We start from the raw sequence: 13,517 nt of genomic DNA, 5'->3' as shown, positions 1-13,517 counted from the left end.
CACATCACACCGCCTGGCCTGATGTTCTCTGTCTGCATAGGCCTGTGGGGGAGGGTACCCATATGCCTGTTTAGGGGCATGATACAGCATTTCTTTGTGTTTGCATTAGTGTACAATTGTCCTGCTGTGTCTGTGCCACTGCAATGCTATTATGGCTTAGTGGTTCAGTACTGTAACTATAAAGCACAGTATCCTGGGTTCGAGCCCTGTCACTGCTTTTTATTTTCATGCTGGGTAGACCAGACTGCTTAAGGAACAGTAAAGCAAATATGGGCATGTTTACCTGACTTTGCTCAACTTTGCCCGACCTTGCCAAATATTGCTGAACGTTGCCCGACGTTGCGCTAGTTAGCACAGGCAATTTTGTTTACATATACTAAATATTGATAAAAGCTGCTTAGCACTGCTTTATATTGCTTAAAACATGGCAATCATGCCTCAGGTGGTGCTGCAGGGCTGCCTATGTCGGATGCACATACTAAACTCCCTACACATGTTTAGAAACAGGTAGTGTCAAGTTAGGCATCCCTTTTATTTTATGTGTGAGTCAGAGAGAGGTATCATTTTCAGGGTTCCTACTGAGCCAGTGTATGTGCTATGTGTTGCCTCTTTGCCAAGGCCAAGGCATACTTGGCATGCCTCCTTCTGCTTACTGGGGCAGGCTCAGGTTGTTCCTCCTCCGAGTCACGCTGTGCCTGTGCAGGCCTTGGCAATGGTGGGGGGCTGTTTGGCCCTGCCCCATGCTATTCCTGCTGCAGCTGTTTTCACAGGATCATATTGTGTAGCATGGCACATACCATGACAATTTGGGTACATGTAGTTGGTGAGTACTGCAAGGCTCCACCAGATGTGTCCAGGCACCGGAACCGTGACTTGAGCATCCCAAACACACACTCAATTATGGTTCATGTTTGTGCGTGTGCCTCATTATGGAGCTCTTGTTCAGGTGTGTGTGCATTTCTGATGGGTGTCATCAGCCACGACTCCAGTGCATATCCAGCATCCCCCACTAGGTGACCGTCAGGGATGTCCCCATTGGCAAATGTCTTTTACAGCTGCATCAGATGCCAGATATGGGAATCGTGGTAGCTTCCAGGGCAGCCAGCACACACATTCAGTATTATGCCCTGGGAATCGCACATGACCTGGCAGTTGATGGAGTGGAAGCCCTTGTGATTGATGTAGGCAATACCCCGCTCACCGGCTGGTGCTTTCATGTGTATGTGCGTGCAGTCAATTGCACCCACTACCTCAGGGTATTTCACTATTTGCTGGAAGAGATGCATATTGCTGGCCAATGCCTTACAGGAATTGGGGAAATATACATGATCACCAACATGTGCTGACAGGGCATTCAGGAACTGGTGCAGTACCTGGGATGCTGATGCCTGTGAAATCCCCATCATATCACCAGTTGGTCTCTGGAAGGTAACTGTTGCTAGTATTCTTAGGCCAACACATACCTTGGTTTCCACTGGAATGGGTTCCCCTCTGTTGGTTCTGTGTGTGAGGCATGGCCTGCACAGCTCAACAATTTGCTGCATGAGGTCTCTGTCCACTCTATAGCGCTCCACTACCTCCAGCTCATGTAGCCCCTGGTAAGTTACCCTGGGTCTGTACATTTTTCTCCGTCTCCTCACTGTGGGTTGCTCAGCAGCATTCTCAATGGCATCATCCTCAGCATCTTGCACATGTTGCCTTATAATAGCAATGGCAGCCCCTAACATTTTTTGTCTCAGTTAAGCTTTTTAAGTTTTCACTTCTCTTTGTAGACTGCAGTGTTGCAGTGTTTCTGAGAAAAACATGGGGGAATGTTGTTTGCAGAGTATTAAGTGCTGGGCTGGGCTGGGCTAGTGTACTGTCTGTGTAATTGGCTGATTTTGATTGATTTCACCTGGCCGCTCTGCTAGATCTCCTTGGTTAACTTCCTACTACTTCTTTTCCTTCCTTTTCCCTTTCTGTTTCCACAGGGGGCAGTGCCGCGCAAACAAGCGCAAAGACATGCACACACGCGCACACGTGTGCACACAGGCTTAGACAGCCTTACACAGGCTTACACAGGCAGACACACACGCACACAGGCTTAGACGGGTTTACAGGCACGCACACGCGCGCACACAGTGTAAGCATCTTTGCAAGAAACTTTAGTGATATCCCGGCATACACCTTCAGTTTCTGGGTTTCAGTTAAGACAGCTGTAGACATGCCTCTTCCAGTCCTGAGTAACTTACAGCAAGCACATGCCACTCTGCTCCAATACGCTTACAGTCTTTGATACATACCCCCTCATGATGTCACCAATTTTCTACTCTGTTACTCCCCTAATCCTACTCTTACACTCTAGGGACATGGTTCACATGGCAAGGAAAACTGGGATTCACTATCCTTATCCTCATTTGCATAGGATTGCCTACTAATGCTTGGTTACATCTCTCAGACTGAGCTTACCCCTTAGCAACCACTACTCAGTAGCCATTTTGTCTACAGCCTGCCATTCACCTGCATAGCAGAAGAATATTTTTAATAAAATGCCTATTTTTCGCTTTTATTTTTTCTTCTGGTTTTTAGAGCGCCACATGTTTGCACGGCGCTGCGCTACGCTTAAACATCGGAGATCGAGGAAAAAATAAAAAAATATTTTTTATTATTTTGCAACAGATAAAAATGCCAATGACCTTATATTTGGCCATTGGCATGCTTCCTCAACTGGATGCACCCTTTATTTGGAGCTGTCATAGCTCTGTTTTGCTATTTGCAGAACGGTACTCCGTTACCAATGAAGTACATTTCTGCAAATAACACTACTCTTACTCGGACAGGTTAGTGCTTCCTGGATCGCAAATTTACCTCATTTGCATAGCTTTCAGCAGCAAATGAGATCATTTGCATAACCTAACACTGCCGTGCAAAAGTAGTTTTAGGAGCTCTCATGCACACCCCTGCCGGCTGTTCCTGGATCGCTCGGCAGACATATTGGCTGTCTGGAGTCTTTCTCTACTCTTAGACTCCGTGAAAGCCTTCTTGAATCCGGCCAAATAAGATAAATAAAAAATGGATTGAAATAGAAGACCAAGAGAACTGTTCACTTGTGAATGCAAAATTCAAAATTTTTCTTGTCAAAATGAGTGCCCTTAAAGAAAATGTATTTGGCAAGGCTATAGATAAATTCAAAACATTGCATAACATCAGTTTCATCACTATCATGCTGAGCATAATGTGGGTGCTTTGATTATATAAATCCATTTATAGTCAAGATCTCTAAGTAGCCATTAACAATGGGATGAATGCTACAAAAACTAATACTAGAAAAGGTACTGAATATAATAAAACATCTAAAACATTTACACAGATAGGCTATATCATAAGGACAGTGATGTTGAAATATGCATACTAAATACAGAGGGGTATGTCTAGACTACCTTCTGTGATAAATGGCCTAGCAACTCATAATTTATCTATATGTGCGTGTTGCCTGCATTATCAGTGCTTCATATATCATGACTCCTTTAGCAGCTTCAAAACGTCAGAATTGTGTCAGTGCTGCACATCACATTACAGTTCATATGTGACAGAGGTAAGCTGATTCTTGTGCATGGGAAGTCGCTAGGATCAATTTAGAGTACCGTATAACGCTTCATGATCTGCATGAGACAGACCTAAAATAAACAGAAAGTCAAACCGAACCCTCAAAGTGTCCAGTTATGAGTGACAAAAACTAGCAGTTTATGAGGGTATAAAGGAATACTTAAATAATAGCCATTATAATTATCTCTTATAAAGAGAAATGTATAACGCATGCTATTACTTTTGTACTACAGGGAAAACATGAGGATGGTAGCTGCACGAGCTAATGAAGAAGTTCTTGTCAGGAGACTTTTTGACTAAGTTTGATTTTTTGACTTATGATTTGAATTCTTTGCTTTCTCATATTTTTTTCTTGTTTCATTATTGTGTTGTTTTACTTTAATCTTGTTTTCTCTTGAGCTTTAAAAAATATTGATTGGGATCAGCTAGCAAACATTTGTGTTACAGTCTTTGACTAAAAAGGGATGAAATGCATCTGAATCTAGGGAGGAGCTGAGCCCCTGAACTACTGGACTGACCTCAATACCACACCTGTGACAAGTGCATAAGTCTTTTTGCTATTTTTGAGCATGGTTGTTCTGATTTAATACACTGCTGTTGCACTTTGGTAACTTTCTCACTAAAAGTCAAGAATGTATTTTTACTCTCATGAGAATAAAGTAAACTGACTTTTTCAGAATATATGATTGTTGGAGGCCATTAATAGAGATTGTTTCAGCTGTCCAGTGTAATCTTTTGTGCTATAAAATGTTTTTCTTGGTTACTTTAAGTTGAGTCTGTCTGCTCCTCTTTGTGACCTTGAGTAACTGGATTGACTGCAAAAAGCAAGCCCATGACAACTAGCATAATAAACACTACAATGAATAGTGCTGTAGTGGGTTCCTTTCTTGACCAACTATTGAGAAGTATCTGTGCCTGCTATTTCACTGAATGGCAATGGCTCTGGCACCAGTTATTTGTCTGTGTCAGGCCTCGCTGGAGTGTATTGGTGTCTTTAGGGGACTCTATGACTGCACTTAGTTTTCAATCATATGCAAACTTAGCCAGACATCTGTCTTTGATGTTGGCTTTGACTTCAGGGAAGTAGATGCCAAAAAGGAGTATCTCCAGCACTGAGCCTTAATGAACTCCACTTGTTACTGCATTTTTTGTAGACTCCACTATCCTGACATCTTGTGCCTTGTATTTGAGTCAACTGGCTATTCAGTGGGTGACAAGGATTTGTACCTAATTTTGTGAGTGTGGCTTCAATACCAGAATGAATATTTTGATGAATGGTTTCACCTTGTCAAAGTAGGCAGCATGCATGATTTTGCCTTGCCAATTGCTTTAGTGAAGTTTTTGATGAAGTCCTGCAGGTTAATTAGACATAGCCTGACCTTGATGAAACCAAACTGGGTTGGATTCAGTGTCTGTAGGTTTCCTATGTCTTTATTTATCATTTTCCATGATAATTCTTTCCTTGGCTTTGCGTATGAGACTAGTCAGACTTATGGGTCTGCACATACCCCCTACATAGATGGTGCACTTTCACATAGAGGGATGGTGGTTGCAGTCCTCTATTTGCTTGGCATGAAGCCTGCCTGGAGATTACTGTCAAATAGTGATTCATGTCATGGACTTGATGGGTCATGCTTTATTCTATTTAAGAGGCATCCTGGGATATTATTCAGACCCATTGTTGCACTGCTCTTGGCCCTGGAGAGTGCATCAAGGGCCTTTTCCTTGATAGTTGGAGGAGTTATGGTTCACGATATTTCCTGAGGGATGTCTGGGGGAGAGAGGTGTAAATTTAGGGGTAAATTTGTTGGCCAGTAGATTTGCTATATCTTCCAGCTCAGAAGAGGTGGATCCATTTACAATTAGTTAATGTCATTCTTGTATATTGCTTTTGAGGTTATGCACATAAATTGAGAATACCTTGTGATTGTCTATGGGCTGGGAGGCTAGTTTTACCTTATATTTGGCTTTGCTAGACTTGATTAGTCTCTGAGTGGCTAGCTTATATTGATGAAGGAGTTTTTAGCTTGATGGGTATTGCACTTCCTAATCATTGCCATTGCAGTCTATTTATGATGAAGTTCCACCAGTGTAGCCTTTTTTAGAGTTTGTCCTGTCCTTGCTCCAGGTAGGTATAGTTATCTGTATGCTGCCATTAGTATAAATGTACAGAGTTTTTCTGAGCAATTCCACATAGGTTCATAGGTTGGTACTAGGCTACTGGCCCTAGGGCCTATACAAGCCTAGCCATAACAATTCCCTGGCTATTTCTTTCCACACTATTTACTTCCCTGGACCCCTGTCTAGCAGAGCTACTGATGTGATCCTCGGGGTAAATATCCTTTCTCCCATCCAATTGTCAAGGTTCCTTTTGAAGATGGCCAAAGAAGCACTCTGCTTGACATGTATGGGCAGTCTATTCCAGAGTCTGGGGAGTCTCTGGGTCAGAAACCTATCCCTCCAGCATGTTTTCTTTATTGTGATGACAAGGTTTAGATCCCTGGAGTGTGTGGCTCTGAGGGATTGGGATTTCTTTAAGTGTAGCATGTCCAACAGCTCTGAGTTTGACATGGCATTGTATGTTAAGCAGAGATTGCCTCATAGGCAGTGGGGTTCACAAGGTCTGGGGAGGGGCTCAAAATTTTTATAGGATATCACTTAACAGCAGGAAGTTTGTCTTAGAATAATACATAAGAGTTAGCTAGGGTCCCAGGTTTTATTTTTGTTTAAAAGTAGACAACTGTATGGTCTGACCTGATACTGAGGACATTACACTAGGTGAAGGTGCAATGTTCTTCCATGTTTGGGAGGACTGAGTCAAAGATGTTAGCACTAGTGGGCATACAAAATAGCTGGTTCACATTGTTTGTGATTATAAAGTCTAGGATTCTCTAGGTCTGCATGTTTGGCAGTGCGGTAGTTAAAGTCACCAATAAATATGCTGTTGGGTAAATGTGGGGTATCTTCAGTATGTTTAAATAACAGCTGTGGGTCTCCTGGGTCATAGAGGGGGATATTTAGCTTTGCAAGGACATAGTTTGGGATTTTGCCAATGGTAATTTTGACATGGAGAAGCTCAAGTGTGTTATACTGTTTGTCTGTCTTTAGATTTTTTTTTTTTTTATGTAGAGTGAGACACCTCTATTGTTGTCCCTTCCTGTGCAGTAGCTGGTCTGAATGCATGGAAGGCATTGTAGCTGTGCACTGCTAGGGTGCTCTCCATGGCTTAAACCATGTCTTAGGAACTGTACAGATGTCTAGATGATGTATGATGTGCAGAGCTTGCAGGGAGTGGAGTTTCTTGCTTTGAGTCCTGGCATTGAGCGGCAGCACCTTTAGACTTTCTTGGTGTGGTTTTGCTGTGTCAGAAGATTTATTAGGTTAACAATACCTAAAAAAGGCACTTTTGAGGTGAAGAAAGTTTTAGCCAATATTTGAAACCTAAAGAGGTCAGTTGCAGACCATTCCTGAAAAAGCAGCATGGTTGTCAACCATAACCTCCCAAACTGACAGTTACTATACCCCATTTGAATGACACCAAAGACTAAGTCAATTATTAACATGAACTATTTTCTGTTCATATTGAGGCATCATGCTTGGAAAAGGCAGAATCCTACTCAGTTCTAGTCTCATACCACCTGCCACACACAGTCTTAGATCTCCATCATGTATGTCTTCATATAGTCCAGAGATGTATATATCTGGTCATTTACAACTGGCCATGACCCACTCCTCACTCAACCTGGTGAGCGGGACATATGTGTGTCTCACAATGGAGTTTCCTATGACCAAAGTATTGGGCTGTTAGGTGGTTTGCCTTATGGGCTTAGCAGTTGAGATGCCATGAGATATGGCTGCATGTGCCATGGTGGGTGTTGATTTAGTGAGTGTTGACTTAGCAGAGTGCTTTTGAAGCTGCTGAAAATACTTATTGAAAATGCAACATCTCAGAGGCTTTTGGGGTTTAGGAGAGTTACATTTATGAGCTTCATCATATGTGGGTTTTTGAGTTTGGTCAATACTATGTTCAGTGTGTGTTTCTGACATGTTTTTTATTATAAGTACTCATATGTGAGAGCGTTGACTTCAATGACATTGTGTAATGACATCATTCACATACTATATCAGTTTGTTTAAGAATTAAGTGGATGTCACTAAGCATGAAACAATTACTACATTGCCCCAGGATGCCCATATACACCAAACTGGCTGCTAAGACAGTAGGAAAGGGCATATTATTTGTTTCAGATCCTTATTACATGATCTACAAGAGGATGGTATAAGAGGGGTTTATAAAAGGCTAGCTTGGGTAAGAATTCAGACTAATACTAAACTCATTGGGCGGTGCTCTTCGATGTGGAAGCTAGTTGCCCTGATGGCTTCTACTATATCTGAATAAAATAATTTGTGAAACATGTTAGCATCAATACAACATGGATATCACCTTCTCACTCAAGCAGTCAGTACGTCTCACACAAGCTAAGTCCCACCTCTGCATACATACATCGTATCTAAATATTCTGTGGTGACTTCTTTCCTCGAATCAGCACAAAAATTCTCTGCCTCAAACCAGTATCATAACACTACCACTCGCACTAAGCACGCATAATGTAGTAATTTTGTAAGGGAGTTATTAGGTTGCAGGCTTTAAACAATATATTTCCCAGTTTAGGATGATATGATTGACAGGCCTACTTACTTTGCAAAGGTTGGCTTAAACCTTTTGCCTCATGGCATAAAGCCTTTGCTGGTCCCATAATGTCTATTTAGGCAACATCAATTTTCTGGACATCTCTAACATAGCAAAAAATATCTTGTCAATTAGAAATCCTGACCATATATACGTTGCTTTACTCAATGCCAGGAATCTAAATAAGAAGCCTGATCTCTGGGTTCTCCTGCAATTTGAGCAAATTCATATTTCCTATAAAGGAGAATCAGTATTTGTCCAATATCTAGTTATCTGCAGACTCCATATGACCCTCTAACATAAAGCATCGATGATAAAGGGATATAATTTACCACTTCATAGCCTGCTTTTGATTGACATCCATTTCCCCTAATGATCATGAAAAATGTATAAATTGCTCATAAATTAAATTAAATTTATGGTTGGGAATTTGAAATCTCCACCTATTAACAGGAAGCATACACAACTAATAGTAAACTTCTCCAATGGTACTTTGATCTAAGAAATACAAACTCCCTAAAACAAATAACTTACCCAAAGAGATCCTAATATTCTGAATCTTGTTCTAAAATCATATCCCCTTCTGCACCTCACTTCTTGTGTCTACATACATGGATATGAGTAGTCACAAAGCAGTAGTCTTCTCTTTCAATTCCAGTTTTTCTTAGCAAACACTCTTGATTTTAAGCTGTTTGAATAAATCAGATTCTTTAAAAGTCATTGAATAGCTTTCTAGCTTCCATTGCATTACTTTTGCCAGAAAGCAACCATATCTCACATGTCTACCTCAGAGTTGTACTCACATTCAGTATGATATAGGCAGTAAGTCTTCTCTAGTATGATAGAATATGATGGTAAATTTAAAAATAAATCATATTGGTCATTTACCCACCTAAACAAACAGATGTATAGTATATATATATATATATATATATATATATATATATATATATATATCACCATCTTCTTTTGGCTGTTCCCGTTAGGGGTCGCCACAGCGGATCACCTGTTTCCATTTCTTTCTGTCCTCTGCGTCTTGCTCTGTCACATCAACCACCTGCATGTCCTCTCTCACCACATACATAAACCTAATCTTAGGCCTTCCTCTTTTCCTGTTACCTGGTAGCTTCATCCTTAGCATCTTTTTCCCAATATACTCAGCATCCCTCCTCAGCACATGTCCAAACCAACGTAATCTTGCCTCTCTGGCTTTGTCTCCAAACCTTCCAACCTGGGCTGACCCTCTATTATACTTATTCCTAATCCTGTCCACCCTCGTCACACCCAGTGCAAATCTTAACATCTTTAACTCTGCCACATCCAGCTCAAACTCCTGCATTTTTGTCAATGCCACTGTCTCCAACCCATATAGCATAGCTGGTCTCACTACCCTCTTGTAGACCTTCCCTTTCACTCTTATAGGTACTCGTCTGTCACAAATCACTCCTGACACTCTTCTCCACCCACTCCATCCTGCCTGTACTCTTTTCATCACCTCTCTTCCATACTCACCGTTACTCTGAACTATTGACCCCAAGTATTTAAACTCATCCACCTTCGCCACCTCTACTCCTTGCATCCTCACCATTCCTCTAGCCTCCCTCTCATTCACACACATATATATATTCTGTCTTAATCCTGCTGAAACTCATTCCTCTTCTCTCTAGAGCATATCTCCATCTCTCCAGGGTCTCCTCCACCTGTTCCCTACTCTCACTACAGATCACAATGTCATCTGCAAACATCATAGTCCACGAGGACTCCTGTCTGATCTTGTCTGTCAACCCGTCCATCACCATTGCAAATAAGAAAGGGCTCAGAGCTGATCCTTGATGTAACCCCACCTCCACCTTAAACGCATCCGGCACTCCCACCACAGACCTCACCGCTGTCACACTACCCTCGTACATATCCTGTATCACTCTTACATACTTCTCTGACACTCCTATATAAGAGAGAGAGATAGCAAATGTCTATAACAATTTGTAATCATCAAGACTAAAGAATTCCATCACTAAAATCAGTAAATTGTTGAAAATCACAATTACAGAGGTTTCCAAATCATTCTTCAACTATGTGATGAAACTGTGAAACAGCACCCAACAATATTCTGCGCTAATCCATATCATCAAAACCCTCCACAAGATCAAAGGATATTGCCAATATACGTGCAAATAAATTTAGTGCTAATTTCACACCTCCTACAATCATAGATGTTTCATAAATTCTGAGCATCAAATCTCTCAAAGGATTATCATGGATCATCTAGATGAGTAAGTCACAACTTAACCTTGGGCCTATTTTGTCTCATTACCATCCAGGAAGCAGGAGTTGTCATATGAGGGCATGGTGCTGGCAAATATATAATGTTCCTTGGACTTATTTGAATTGTAGATGCTATGATCCAGTGATCATACTAATACCTGACATTGGTTCAAATGTTCTGTTATAAAGTTTCTGTGACTGCCTGATGATTTTGCTATAGCACCTCTCATTTCTTATATGCAATATTTTTCAAAATGTGCATGGTGATGGTGCCAGAAATCATCTTAAGCAAGGAAATTATTTTCCTAGTAATGGCAGATGAACCTGTAGCATGATCTCCCTTCTAATTTGCAAACTATCTAACACTTTTCCACAGCTGCTAAAAAACAAGTAAGGTATGTTTAGAGGATTCAGCCATGAGACTACCTTTGACAGAAGGTATATATTTGTAAGTAATGACATCTTTCAATAAGTCATTGCTTCATGTCTGATGGCATTAAATCTATCATAAAGGAAGATAACAGTAACATGGATGATATGATTTTGTCAGTAGAGTCTTATCACTAGAAAAATCCAAAACCACTACGAGAGAGAAACTAGAGATCTGGTAATGTATTTTTGCAAGTCTCAAAGTGGATGATTTAGGGGAAGCACTGTTGGACTAATGGAATTCCCTAAAGAGTTAAAGAAAACTATTGCTTTAATAAAGGATTTCTTTATTAAAATTGTCTATTTATCTCCATGTGGGCCTAAATAGTTAAATGACAATGCATTTATGCTTTGAGTCCTCCAACATTAACCATTTAGCTTCTAGTTAATATGCTGTCTGCAGAATTTAAATTACCAAAGTCATATCTGAAATAAAAGAAATAAAAAAGTGAACCATAGCATGAAGGGAGCATGGTGCAACATCATATTACTGTCTGTCTGTTTGAGCATTACATGAATGAAGACTAGTTTTATTTCTATCAAATTACTGATTGATGTGGTTGTAGTACCTATGTCATTGTCATAATTGTTATCCCCGTTTTCCAATGGAGAACAAGACTTGTATTTATTTGATGCTTTCTTGTTATATGATTTAAAAAGCTACATTATATCTTTGATCACATTATATCCATTGATTTCATGAACAATAAAAGCAAAGCATCCACTCTCTATGTATTTTTGCAAACCTTTAGCAATTGCTTGTTGTATACTCTCAAGTATTACAGCTCCCACATTTAAGCATCATCCAAGTGGTTCTCTTCTTAGAAACAAACATCGTTTTGTACCACAGATAAACATTTTTAATTTGCCATTTCAGTAGGTTTAGATTTTCTTAAAAGTCTAAGTTTTTTAAAATGTTATATCATTAACATAATACAAGAACTCCTTTACAATATGTCAGTGGCCCAACAAGTAGCCTTTGGTGCAGAAGGCTGTGGGCTCTAGCTCCACACCTGATGATTGAATTGCTAACATTACAGTACAACATTAAGTGTCCTTCAAATCAGAATTTAAACTGAGGTACCATCTGCTTGAGATGGTGGCAGCTCATATAGATGTAAAATATCCCACAGAAACTATGGCAAAAGAGGATTTTTTATTATTTATATAAACCACACATGGTGTTTGTATAACTGTGTACTATTTTACAAAAAAAATCAGTATTTGCACATGACATTTGCAATATTTACAATATTTATAATATTTTGAATATATACAATACACATGTACAGGGTCCACCACCCAGAGGTGTAAACATTGGCTCTAGATTATTGTCATTGTTGAAGTTAAACCCCTACAACATGTGGAAAAATGGAAAAAAATGGGTCGTGGATGGATAAATGGAAGGACACACAGAGTGAAATAACTCCTTAATCTAACAAATTACAGATGTTAATTTTAATTAATTATTACCCTATCCTTTTATCCACAACCAAAATCTCATCCTTTCCAAAATGTCTAGAAGAATCCATAATTAAAAAAAAAATTCCCTTAATCTTTTATTCCAGATTCCCATGTCACCAATTCATTCCTTCATTGATTCTCCCTTTCATACCTACATATTCTTTCCCACAATATCCATACAAAATCATATGCATGTTCACAAGCTGTATCAGTCCCGGACTTTTTTATCCTTTCACAGACTAAAACATATGATCTGTTATTTCTTTTTCTTCACTATATATACATAGGATATCATATATTCTCTGATGTAACACACTCTCCTTTATAGGTAATTTGTTAATTGTTAGTTGCCATAAAATCCTGACATGTTAACACATCTACATCTTGACCTACTCTCCACAATATCTTCAACTACCTCATTTCTCAAGCCCTCCCAAGAATCAATATAATAAAATTACACATTACCTTATGATACTATTCTTTCCTATTTTTTTCTAATTCTTTGGTATTTATTTTCCATATTTTTCTGATGTTCATTAACTTCCTTCTTCATAAACATTTTCTGCTTATTCCTTCTTTCACTTTATCCTAAAATACTCCTTACTTAATTTCAAAACATTTAGCAATCAAGCTATTTTCTTATCTTTCTACATCTCAATACACAGTATAAATCAAAGATGTCATACACATAGTAGGACATATTAATCCTGACTCATCTCTTTCTTCTTCTAGGTACATAATCCCCCTTTTTACTGCGTATAGCTTTGATACCCATATGACACTAAACACCAGCTGCATTATTTCTGTTTGTTTTACACTTGGACACATACTGTATATCACCTTTCCCTAGTAATGACTCTGCTTTTAATACTTTAAACACAGTAATTTGTTGAAAGTAATTTTACTTTGCAAACTTTTAATTGCTTTTGCAGAAGATATTTCACTCCCCATACTTTATTATCTTCCTGGGTCTGTGTTAGAAAAAGGAATGTTTGAAATGTTGAACGCATCTTTGTTGACATGTATTTAGTAATCTAACAAATGAACACACACTTACAAGGTTGAAACTGATATGATTGAAATA

The sequence above is a fragment of the Protopterus annectens genome, chromosome 2.part1 (assembly GCF_019279795.1).
Source record: "Protopterus annectens isolate FY-2018-M chromosome 2.part1, PAN1.0, whole genome shotgun sequence".
Lineage (NCBI taxonomy): Eukaryota > Metazoa > Chordata > Ceratodontiformes > Protopteridae > Protopterus > Protopterus annectens.
This window is presented reverse-complemented; position numbering follows the sequence as displayed.